Raw genomic sequence first — 13,254 nt, forward strand, 5'->3', positions numbered from 1 at the left:
AACTACTGTTGGCTCAGTGCTGTAATTAAAGCACATCGTCCCAACTGTGACCCGCGCGTCACCCTCGAGATGGATCGAAACACTCAGCTTGACAAACTGCGATGCGTTTTGTGTAAACTATTGTTCCAGCGTCATGATGGTAAATGACAAGACGAAAGCCAATCAAATCGTGGGATTGGCCATCTGTAGTCTTTGCTGTCAGCAAAATAATCCAATTAGCAAACACGCCTTGTGGAGTTTTGGCCAATCATCGAGGCACTTGAAGCAACTATCCCTCCCCTCCATCAAGACGCACAAGACTCTGAACCAAAGGATATCTTGGCCTCCCTACAGAAGCTGATTATTCGGATCTATGTAATGATTTATCCCACACCATGATTCCATATTGATACGAAACGTAGAACGATTTTGTCATTAAGTGGATAGACTTGTTCAGGGACATCTGCGTTGGCGTCAAACATGCGCAAAAATTCACGCTATCAAAGCAGAGAATCACCGTAAACGGAATGATCGTTTCTCACGTGAAGTCACCCTGATTGTTTGTTTTTAAAGGAAGCGGCAAGCTTATTGACTCCGAAAATATCCGCAAACAAGAGACCGACGTGGGAACGAACGCTGACATCCTCCGTATATCTGGAAATGTAAGTATGGGGACGTGTGGGCCTCGGGTTTGTTCGACGAGGGCTCGTGCTAAGCTAACCAGCGCGAGCCTGCGCGTGATTTCATTGCTAAGTATGAGGCTTGTTGTGTAACGAGCGAGCTGACACACAAGCGCAGCTATAACGATATTTGACTGACATTACCGCCCACTTTCCGTTTGGCTACAACAAAGAACCACTGTTGTTGTTATTGTGTGTAGGTTTCGAGTTTTATTGCTTTTGTTTGTCAAGTAGCAGCGACAAACAAACAAGCGCGCGTCAGAAATAATCCCATAGGCTCGTGCTCACTGTTAGTTACAATTCAGTGCATTATGTAATCAACCTCGGCTCTTGTCAGCTTTCATTCTGTTTCTCTGACAATTTTAAGGCTTTTCTCACTCAAACTTGACGCTTCACTTGTCCTCTAAACCTACAATGCGTTGGCTCACATTTCCTCTTGGTTTAATGCTTACCATAGCTGCAGAGCCGGCCCTAGACCTTTGGGGGCCCTAAGCAAAATTTGGTTGGAGGCCCTTGACCGTTTTAAGTAAGGCCTAAAGAAAAGCAATGACTACCTTATAACTATACTGTACATATATCTACTGTTACTTTAAAAATTTGTAGTCTATTAAATTATGTTTTAATTATTCTATGTAGCCTACTGTATGATAATTATCTTTTTTTTACGCTGCTGGTCCTGAGTACGTATTTCGTTCTTATGTGGCAACATGTACAGAACGTCAATAAAAGACCTTGAGTTCTTGAGTTGAGTTCCATGTTTGGTGTCTAACAGGAAAATTATGATACCACTGAGCTGAATGGCAGTGCAGTGCAATGAACACACACGGATGAACTTGCTGAATAAAAAGACTGATAAAGTGATTTTCACTGACCATCAAAGAAACATTTTTAATTGACTCCAGAGTTTAAAAGGCAAAAACAGCACACGATAACAAATTTTGCTGGACAATAAATTGGTCAAGAAATTATTGCGATAAATGATAAGATTTTTCGTTCTAAACCCATTTTCATCTAAAATAATGATAATGGCATAATAATGCAGGTACACCTTTTTTAAAGATCAATAAACTTTTATCTCTAAAGACTCTGATACGGAAAACATTTTAAATATCCACAATAAATTAACAAAACAACCAAAAAACAAGAAAAGCAATGGACTCTCAGTCTGTTAACAAAAAATACACTTGAATAAATACCAAAAGCAATAAATAAAATTAATGAAAACTGCTTTAGGTACACATTAGGAGTGGCACGGTTCACAAAAGCCACGGTTCGGTTCGTATCACGGCTTTAGGGTCACGGTTTTTAAGTTCTGTACGGTTGTTGTTGTTGTTTTTGCTTTTACTTGTTAACACTCCAGAAATTTACTTCAGCATAATATGATATATAGCTTACTTATCCACAATTCAGGATACAGTATTAACACAATTGTTATATCATGTAATCATGCACAAACTGAACTTGACCATCTCTGAGGAAAGCTAGGTGAGATTTTGATACAGCAAGAGAAAGACATTGATGACAATGCTTTCATTTATTTGGCAAAAAAAGAGGAGAATGTGTATTGCTATCTCTACAGAAACTTATGTGCCTTTTTTAGACACAAATATTGAACTGAAAAATTAACTTGCATTTATCAAACGGCCAACTTCAGTGTAGCTTTAAGCCTTGTTTATACTTGACGCGTCCGCACGAGCGCGGCAAAAATTGCGTCAACGAGGAGTGCGCGAGACCCAATTTCGCTTGGCGGTGTGCACGTCAAATTTTGTAACTTTGCGTGCGGCTCCACAACCGAAGAAGCTCGAGGCGAATCTGGCCGAGCATGACGTCTCATCACGCCTGCACCCAGTCTGCGCTTCGAGTATAATAAACACCTCCCCAAACAGATGAGGCGAGGTGCGTGCGCTCTCTAGGGGGCCCTCTGCAGGCCACGGGGCCCTTTGCAATTGCAAGGGTCGCTTAGTGGCTGGGCCGGCTCTGCATAGCTGGTTAGTTTGCCTTACTGGGTGTTTGCAAGGACGGACTGAAATATGCAAACATCTTTGCAGTTTAGTTCTGCCAAGGCCTTCTAATCGATTATTAACGTATATCATTTGCCTACCTCGTTTTCCTGTAATACAACATGTTGTGATTTCATACTTTAGATAAAGTGTTGGTAATATTTTTCCTAACTGGGGTAATGGAAGAACAGAAGACAGTAACGTTACCTTACTAACTTTTTGCCACCATTCAACTTTAAGCCAGATATATAATGTAAAGTGTTGTAATCATCATAAGTTCTTCTCACCATCTATTCAAGCGTTTTATACTCCTAATGTCAGTTTTGTGATGCATGTTTTTTAAAACTCTGATGTGGTATTAAGTATCATTTATGATTAGAAATGTGAAATCTTATTTGCATTATACCTCTTAATTAATAATACCTCATCATGCTTCAAAATGTATAGTTTAGTGGCATCTTAGTGTCTTTTGCAAGTGCCGATTCATATCTAGTGTGAAATGACTCCGATTCCATTCAAAAGTTTGGGGCTTATATAAAAACTTATTCAGCAAGGTTGCATTAAATTGATTAAAAGTGACAGTAAAGCCATTTAGTGTTAGAGTAACTGAAACTTTGACACACTGCTCATCTCCAAAGAGATTAAAGGTCTGATTATAACTGTAGATAAAGAGCTTTGGTCATCACTTGTTAACCCAGTCAGTATCACTGTGGACTGTAGACATGACGACAACAGTTAACACACTTTCTTTATCATGATTGAACACTGTGTGAAACTTTGACCAAGACTGTTCAGATAAACTGCAAACTCTGCACTTTCATCAGATGCTGATTGCTAAAGGCTTGACCTGCGTCAGTGGGGAGGACAGTGTAGGAAAAGCTGATGAGGGGACCCCTTTCTTTCCTCTGTGGCTTTCTTAAAAGTCTGTCCAGTTTGGTGACAAGCACAGAAGTATTGGGAGGAAACGAAGCATGTGTCTAACATGCAGGTTTTTTGTGATGACGAGCTCCTTGGAAAAATACTCAGGCACTGTGGGTGTCCGAATATATACAAAATGAAATGGAAAGTTAGTAAAAAAAAATAAAAGAAACAAGTATTTTGTATTTAAACACTTTAAAGGTGCACTATATAGTATTTGTGCAGTAAAATATCCAAAAACCACTAGGCCAGTGTTATATATATTGTTCAGTTGACCGGGGTGTCTGAGAGAATCGCCTGCCAATTATGTAATATCTGCATTACCCTCGGTTTCTGGTTTTATTTGGCAAAAATGCTTTACTCTTAACAGTGTGCAACAAGTGTCACAGCAGCTGCTGAGTGAACGCACAGAGTGACGTCATAACATTTTTTTAAACACACTGAAATCTAATATGATAAACAGCTGCGTTAACTCATACACATGACGGAAAAGTGGAAATGGCGCCCGCGACTGACCCGTCATAATAAAATTCCTGTTGCTTGCGTGTTTGCGCAGCAACCGCAATTAAATAATAATGACCGCATCTATTAACATGATTTCTGCCAGAGTCCTATCCTGATTCCTTTCCACCAGATATGAGGTGAAGACCACATGTCCCAAGATTCTGAGCTCAAACTTGGCATCATCAAACTATGCCTTTGTTTTGAATAGGCGTCCTATAGCGGGTGGAAAAATTACATAGTAGAGCTTTAAAGGTGTCATGAACTGGTGTTTTTTAAATTCTTTTATTCTGTTGTCTCAACTGTTGGTCAACTAATGACGTTTGTGTGGTTTGTACATTCAAAAATGTCATAATGAATATGTAATAAGCTATTTTCTACACTGGTTTTGAGGCTCTCTCCTGAACGCTGGGTTTTAATGGGCATGCCGCACTGGAGACATGGAAGTAAACGCCCACGGCTGATTGGAGATTGAAGATTTGCATATTTAATGAGCTCAAACTCCCTTGTCAGTTTACGGGAGGGATTGTTTTGAAAGCGGCAACTGGAATAATTAACTGACAGACCTCTCAAAACCTATTTATCAAACAAACACAATGATTTATCTCTCATCCACCTGCGATTGTTTTATTTTTTTATTATTGGCCGTCTGATCGGTGGATAAGCCCGAACCACACACATAAGCAGGCTTGCACTCTTCAAATATCAAGTCAAGATATTCCTTGCAGGAGCGACTTAGCTAGAACAGTTTGTTGACTAACCCTCCGCCCACAAGAACACGCAAAAAAGGGGGCTTGGTCTTGTTGCTCTCCCACGTGGAGAAGAGCGCACATTGAGCACTTGCATCTCCCCGTTATGGTAAGAGGCGGGACCTTTCCATGCAAAGTGCGCTAAGCTGCTGTCCAATCACAACAATGATTGAGGAATGCGTTGGTAGCCTATAGTCACACAAATTAAACATTGAAGTTTACGTTGCACAAAAATAAACACTGAAGTTTATAATTACTATGTTGTTGTTTTTTACAGTGGGTCATATAGCATATCTTTGTCAGTGCGTTTTGTGGTGTTAGGAATAGTTTTTCTGCGCATTTTCGCACTAATTCCAAACGTGCGTACACCACCTCCTGAGCTGGCGTAGGATTTGAGCGTGCCGTACGCCAATGTCCATATTGATAAATCTCAGTCACCATGGGTTGAGTGTACGCTGGAAATTTGGTGTACGCCCTTTTGATAAATGAGGGCCATTGTATGTCAATAAGGTATAGGAAATGTAAACATCTATTGGACAGTCGGCTGTATTATATTATTTTAAAATACAATAAATAAGCATGCTAATATGTATGCTAATTGACGCATTACGTCATCTGGCGACATTTAGCGGCATTTCCATGGTGACGCATCGTTGCTTGTCACGTGACACACCGCAGCAGCAAAAGCACTGAATGAATGATGATCTGCTTTTACGTCATTTTTCCTTTTTTATTCAGAATATTCACAAATGTGTTAGCTATGGCATGAAATATCTGATATTCCGAATGTCAATTACAAGTGGAAGTATATTGTTGTTTAAACACCTTTATAACGATCGCATTAGTTGAGCTGTATGCACGATGGGCGCCGCCGTGTTGGTTTGTGCTGCAGACGCAGTTCAGAGAATCGGTTGCAGATTTACAACCTCTATGTTAACAACACGTGAATTCATCCACTTCTCCTGAAATACTTAAAAGTAAGTGGCTGGTGAACTGGGAATAGAATAGAATAAACATTGAAGTTACTTACACAATGTGTATCTGAAATGAATAAAACGTGTCAAATTATAATGGAAAGGATTATTATTACCTCTTCCATAGACATCAGTGTGTATTTTACAAACTAAATGTATTGTTTTTTTTAGTACTTATATGAATTTATTTGTTTGAAACCTAAAATAAACAGTATGTGGTTGAAAACACTGAAAAGTTGTGATATATGACAGCTCTGAGCGCGCCTGTCTCTGGCTAAATTCAACATTTGAATTTAGCAGTTGATCGTGATGCACTTGATCATACGCTCCAGGGACCAGCCTAGACTGTGAAAGGCTTAAAAACAATACCTTTCTTACACAATTTTTTGAAATGTAGGCTTAAATTTTTTTATTTTTCTGAGAAATGCTTGGTTTTCATCGAACACGTAGTCATATTGTATTGTATCGATATTGAGATATCTGGCATGAAAATCGAGATATGAAATTTTGTCCATATCGTTCAGCCCTTTTTCGGTCCTGCTCTGCTTCATACTACAGTAACAATAATAACTGCATCCATGGACATGATTTCTGCCAGAGTCCTTGCCTGATACTTTTTCACTGGCTGTGAGGTGAAAACCACATGTCCTGCGATTCTGCACTCAAACTTGGCGTCATCAAGGGAATAGGTGCCCTGTAGTGGACGGAAAAGTTACATGGTGTAGCTTTAAAGTCCATTCCTCTAAAACTTAAGATCCAAAAATTGTCATAAAGGCATCATAAAAATAATCAATGTAGTAGTCTGATCCAAGTCTTCTAAAGAGACATGATGTCTTTGAGGAACAGATTTATAATGACGTGTGTAAACACGGATGTTCAATTGCTTACATGATCTAAGAAAACAACATACATCAAGAGTGAAAGCTTCAGAGCATTTTAGATGGTTTGTCCTTATATGTGTAGTGCATTAATAGTGGGAGAGCGGGACATACCTATTACTGGGAGAGTCTGTGTACGAATTGACATGTATCTTCTTTACACCCTTACCTATTATAATAAAAAAAGCAATCGGCCTATACTGCGCAATAATTGCTTTTTGTTTTTTAACATCTTTATATTTTGTTGGTTAAAATGGAACTATTCGTGAGTGTTCAGAGCTCACGCTGAATAAACTCTGGTGTACTCGTAGTTTTCATTCAGGCCTGTCTCTCAAAGGAATAAATTATACAAACAAAAATATGTGAATAAAAGTTTCGAACTTCATATTTTGAACTTAAAGGGGGGGTGAAACACTCAGTTTCAGTCAATCTCATGTCAATCTTGAGTACCTATAGAGTAGTATTGCATCCTTCATATCTCCGAAAAGTCTTTCGTTTTATTATATTTGTAAAAGAAATATAGGCTGTACCGAGTCTTTCCGGAAAAAAACGAGCGCCTGGAGGCGTATCGTGGGGGCGGAGCTAAAGAATGACGAGCGCAAAGCGGTGACGTCCTCAAGCGTGGAGAAACCATAGACTGTAAAAAAATAGAAACCCATCGCTATCTCAGCTAATAGATATGATCCAGAATCTAATTCGGAGGCTGAAATAGAAACAGCAACAGCAGGACGTCCGTCTCTGTTGTATGTACTGTATTTAGAGGCCTGTCAACATGACATGATTCGGTTTATGGACTATTGTATGCGACCAAACCTTAGTAGCAAGCAAAACGGTTTTGCACGTCAGAGTAGTGCAACAAGTTACATAGAACAGCAATGAAGTCCGTTAGTGCATTTGAATGACGAAGCACGCGATCGTGTCGTTTACTGATGTAGCAACAGCACAGACATTTGAAGCAGTTTTACTTACCGGCTGCTTCCAAAGCAGGACCGAACCTTTATCGCTGGGACGGCTCTGTCAAAAACACACTTCTTGGAGTGTGGAGATCCACTTTGCGATGCGACTGAAGCATTTCTGAGTTCAAATCGGTTCAAATGCAGCGCTGCCTTCCCGGAATGCTGTGCTGAAGCGTTGAAGTCGCTTAATGTCAAAGTGGAGGAATGAAGTGGAGCGTGGCGCGGACTATAACCGACATTAGTCTTCAGGGACGACTGGATCTGCAGCTGAGAGCAGTTTACTGTTTACAGCGTGCATTTCCTCTCTTGCGCTAGTGACGCGCGCGCGCACCCTACCGGGAGAAGAGCCCGTACAGCCCATACAAGGACCTTCCGATCTTTTAACGTCAAGTAGACCCATACTCGAAAAAAACTCTCCGAAACTTGTGAGAAACCGGAAGGAGTATTTTCGACACAGAAATACTCTATCAAACGTCCAACATTAGTTTTTGAAATTTTGTCTATGTTTAGGATGGGAATCCATGTCTTTAACAGTGTAAAAAGCTCAGTATGCATGAAACAGCATTTCACCCCCCCTTTAAATATTTCAATCTCTAAAATGGGGGAACATTACAAATCCTTCTAAACATTTTCTTTTAATGTCACTCTTACTATATTAATTCGTAGTACAACCTGGTAAAAATCACTGGTGGTCAATGTAGACCTTTGCCTTCCACCTGGGTGTTGTGACTGCTCTGTACTACTGGTACTGCAGAAAATCTGGTGCCATTATGCTTTTAATATTTGTTTTCAGTATTGACTTACTGATGCTGAATAATGATGGATAAACGTATGAACAGAGTCTTCGATTTAAAATTCAGTCAGTTTTATTGCTACCTCACTTTGACACTTTAATGTGGTGTGACATTGACGCCTCAATTCAAACGAAGTGATCAGTGTTTCAATTGCGAAAAGACGCAAATAAAACCACTTGTAAACAATGTTCAGTAACTTGTAAACTAAAACCACTTGTAAACAATCATTAGTCAGTTAGAAGAATTTACTCTAGAAAGGTGCATTTTGGTAAATAAATGCACCACATTACATAATATATTTTATTACTGTTCATCATTATTGAATTTTTAAATAAATCTGTCAAGGTTTGGTGACTGCCACCATTTAAATGTTTATATAAAAATACAAAAAATTTAGTACAAACTAGGGATGCACCGATCCACATTTTTTTCACTTCCGATCCGATCCCGATACCTGAATTTTGATATCTACCAATACTATTCCGATACCAGAGCTGTGTTTGCTTTAATATTATTATTATCATTATTGTTGATTTTATATGATTCTAAAATAAACTCCTCTCAATCGGCAAGTATGATATTTATGTATTAGGGATGAAATGGTATGGAAATTTCACATCACGATTATAGTGACCCAAATTATCACGTTTTGTTCAAATAAGATGAAAGTGTTCAAAAAGAACAGATGCACAAACTTAAAACATTTCAACAAGTTTTATATTTAAAAATCATCAAACAACAAATAAATCAAGCAGCTCTAAGCACTTTTTAAGCTAGATTCTGTGGGATTTCTTTCCTTATAAATCGCCGTTGTCAATGGCAATGCATAATGCATAAATCTTTTTTATATCTCTAATATACTGTATAATCTCTAATATTATCTCTGTATATTCTCAAGCAATATTCTCATCAGTGTTCTATCAGCTATGACACATTTAAATCTAGCATAGTTTGTGTATGAGCCCATCCCATACAATATCCTAGTGAAATAAAGCATATTTGTTTATTTTATTAAATATCAAAAATCCAAAAGGTGTGCATCATACCTGACACCTAGATAAACACTTTACAGTCAGTTTTATGACTAAGTCATTCTCTTCAAATACTATTGAAGTTAGAAACGTATACCAATGTTTTACGAAACTTTAAAGACAGTCCCTAAATTCGCGAACGTCAAGCAGACTTTATGCCAGTCAAATCAGATGCGCTAGTTCTGCTGTGAAGTATTTTCGGGGCTGAAATAGAACAGAAATTACCAATCACTGTATGCTGAATGAATCTCCTGCGCAGTACATCGCACAATCTTCTCTGCTTTTAGTGTAGATTTCAGTGATAGCTGTGTGCGCTCTGAACAAAACTTTGACTAATATGAATGCCTCTGATTATAATATTCATAAACAACGCGCAATGCACATGATGCACAACGCGATTATAACAAATGGATTTTGAGAAGACCATAATAAGTTCAAAGTGGGTGGCTAGTATGAGTGTTACACGCGCCACAGCCGACACACCCCCAGATGGCGATTGTTAAAGGGTTACTTCAGCAATTAGCATATGGCTTTGTATCAGTAGAAACCCTGGAGTATATTCAAATTATTGTGCTTTCCCCCCTCATATCTCACTGAGACAAGAGATTTATGCATTTTATTTCTAGAAAAATTCCTCCTATGATGCAAATTGACGATTTTTGCATCATAGGAGGAATGTTTGGCCAAAGGCTAAAGACTACAGCCAGCAGAGGGAGCAATTTCCACATGTTTTGAACTCGCGCATGGGGGATGGGAGATAACACTCAGCTTGCAGGGAGAGCTCAGCTGGAAGGCACTCATTTAAACGGAGCTATGGTGTGCAATGTAAGTCTTTTAACTTCTCAAATTAATTTCTATGAAAGTTAAGCTTGTAAAGGCATGAACTGAAACGCGCCAGACTGAACTCGCGTTGTGAATGTATGCCGCGAGTGTAGTCGCGATTACCTCAGCTCTCATCACTCGTGCAGTTAGTGCTCAGTGCTGTGATACTCGCGCGGTGACTCACTCATTATATTGAACAGACACGTTCAGTTTTTAATTGTAGTGTCTTCTCTAACTCAGTCACTGTAATCAAGTTGGTGGTGTTGGGGAATGGCACAGGGCAGCGAAGCATTCTGGGAATTGTAGTCTTTCATCCCCATGGGACAAAAATACATTTTCTGTCTTTTCTCAGTCTAGAAAGCACCAAATTCAAAAATAATTTCACATTTCTACTGCATTGATGACCCAGTTCAAATACAGATTCATCTTCCCAGCGCTGAAGTACCCCTTTAATGTCATTTAACCTACCGTATTTTCCGGACTATAAGTCGCTCCGGAGTATAAGTCGCATCAGTCAAAAAATGCGTCATGACGCGGAAAAAAACATATATAAGTCGCACTGGACTATAAGTCGCATTAGGGCAGAGCTGGAGCCGCGCGCATGCGAGCACGCGAGCACCCGCGCGCGCATGCGAGCACCTGCTCGCGTGCACTCGCTTGTGCCCGCTTCACTGCATAACCCCAACCGAGCAGAAGAAAGAAAGTTTGAAGTGAGTGAGAAACTTGTAAGGGACTGGCGAAAAGCAGAGGTTACTTTAATTGTGATGAAGAAGAAAAAGAAATCTACTTGCGGACTGTAAGCAAGATGGCCAGAGCTGAAGGAACGAGTCCACAGAGGCTTGAACTCTCTGCCGGGAGAGGCTCTGCCGCGCGAGACGAACGCTGAGTGAATCGTTCTCCGCTGCATGTTTTACTACATGCTGTTTGTATTTTGCAGAATAAGATTTTCTTTATGGGGGCATTTTGTTTGTGTTCAGTCTTTCTAAGTTGTTGTCTATAAGTAAATATTAGGCTACAGGAGCAGCATAGATCGCATTCTCGCGGCTATATGTTTATTCTTGTCAGTCAGTATGAATTAAATTTGATATATAAGTCGCACCTGACTATAAGTCGCAGGACCAGCCAAACTATGAAAAAAAGTGCGACTTATAGTCCGGAAAATACGGTAGTCTTGTCTGAACTTATCTGCTTTTTTGAATGTTTGATTGCGTTCGGTGTGTATGACGCGAGGGAGCTTCCACCTCTCTGAATTACGGTTTTGCAACCATCGTCTTGCTCTGCGGTGTATGGCTAGCCACAATGCTGCTCAATGCTATCGTGCTATCTGGCTGCAAACTGCGGATTGGATTTCCTGAGCAGGGGCTTATCTCATAACTCTGTGTCTCATTGAGCCGCGCCTCCGTTCAGGAAATCCATTCCATAGTTTGCAGCCAGATAGCAGACAAGCAGACATGGCTCATGGATACCGGATTTCTCCACTGGTTGGACCGGGAAAATCCGATACGTGAATTACGCTGATATCGGTCCCCGATACCGATACTGGATCGGATCGGCCCCATCCCTAGTAGAAACATAATTATGTAATTATAAAGTTAGTATTATAACTTCTATGTGAGTAGCTTGTGTTTAGATACAAATCAGTTCATTTTGACCTTGAATATTAATGAAGTACCAGCTGACTCTGTTCACGGCATTAGTTGAGTTTGTTTTTTGTGTGTGAAAATTTGCCATGTACATCTAAATTAATCGAACCGAATCATGAAGTCTGTGTCAATACCCTGCCCTAGTACCAAAGTACCAGTACTTTTGACAACCCTGCTGATGTGTGCATTCATTCATATTGGCTGGTTTCATTACATGGCATCAGCCAGAAGTGGTGGAAACAAATTAGATACCTTTCAGATGTTGTCTTCCATGATGTTTATGATTGTTTTGAGACTATGTTGAGTAAATGCGATTTAAATATGCATCATCATAATGACAGTCGCTGGTAGCGCCTCTAATTTACTTGGCATGATCTTAATATGAGTATGGGTCACAATCAGGTCGTGTAGATCACCCTCTTATTGCTGTCATCATGCTGTCACCGCTGAACCAGCTCTCCAGCTCACAGTCTAACGTCAGGGGATTAATGTCAAGAGGCCCGAATAGGTGGTGTGTGAGGACCACTACAGTGTGAAAACATGGAAGATGTTTCCTATGCTTTGAGAGTATTTGTATGTTTTATGGGTTTGGCAGGGTGGTGTTCAGAATGACTCAGGATTAACTCTTTCCTCACCACCTTCCTGGGTGTGGGTGTGTGAGAGGCGTGCGCAAGTTTTTGCACTGAACGTCTGACGTAAGGGAGTCTAAAAAATTGCATTCATTTAAAGTAACGTTTAAAAGTTTGAAGTCAGTAAGTTATATTTTTTCCAGCTAAAATGCATTATTGATCAAATGACAGACATTTTATAATTTTACAGACGATTTGTATTTTAAATAAATTCTGGTCTTTTGAAATTCAGGTTTGCCATTACAGGAAAAAAATATAAATTTTGAAATGTATTGAAATAGAAAAGTAAAAAAAAAAAAAAAACACCAATAAACTGAACGCCAATAAACAAGTAAGTTGCATTTCTGCAATCTCCATTTGAGATGTGGACAAATTCTAGGTTTGTGGACCTGTAAAACCACAATTGGAAAATGTTTGCCCTTAAATAAGCCACATACCCTCTATTTATATATCAGAGAACAATTTCAGATATTGTTTCAACTCATTCTATGGCTCCTTTAAAATTTCTGATTGTGTTCTCAGATGCAGGTAATTGCATGGCTCAACGCTAAGGATTTTTTTCTACTAGCCTGGTCGAGCCAGAGATTCAAAGTTTTACTAGCCCTGCCAAAATTTGTACAAATAAATATAACAAAACAAACACATACAAATTAAATAAACAGTTCTTTTCAAGACAGGTTTTTTATTTTTTACATTTTTG

General features: G+C 39.4%; 1 protein-coding gene across 2 annotated transcripts in view; it reads left to right on the forward strand.

Annotated features, from left to right (window-relative positions):
- Positions 1–258: 258 nt before the first annotated feature.
- ppm1bb (protein phosphatase, Mg2+/Mn2+ dependent, 1Bb) overlaps positions 259–13,254 on the forward strand; it is a 44,723-nt gene continuing 31,727 nt past the window's right edge. The window contains exon 1 of one of the 2 annotated variants that reach the window (XM_067430491.1): positions 259–641. The gene's annotated coding sequence lies outside the window, so the exon portion shown is untranslated. The remainder of the gene's footprint in view (positions 642–13,254) is intronic. The other variant, XM_067430492.1, reaches the window with a different exon arrangement.

This window comes from Pseudorasbora parva, chromosome 21 (genome assembly GCF_024679245.1).
Source record: "Pseudorasbora parva isolate DD20220531a chromosome 21, ASM2467924v1, whole genome shotgun sequence".
NCBI lineage: Eukaryota > Metazoa > Chordata > Actinopteri > Cypriniformes > Gobionidae > Pseudorasbora > Pseudorasbora parva.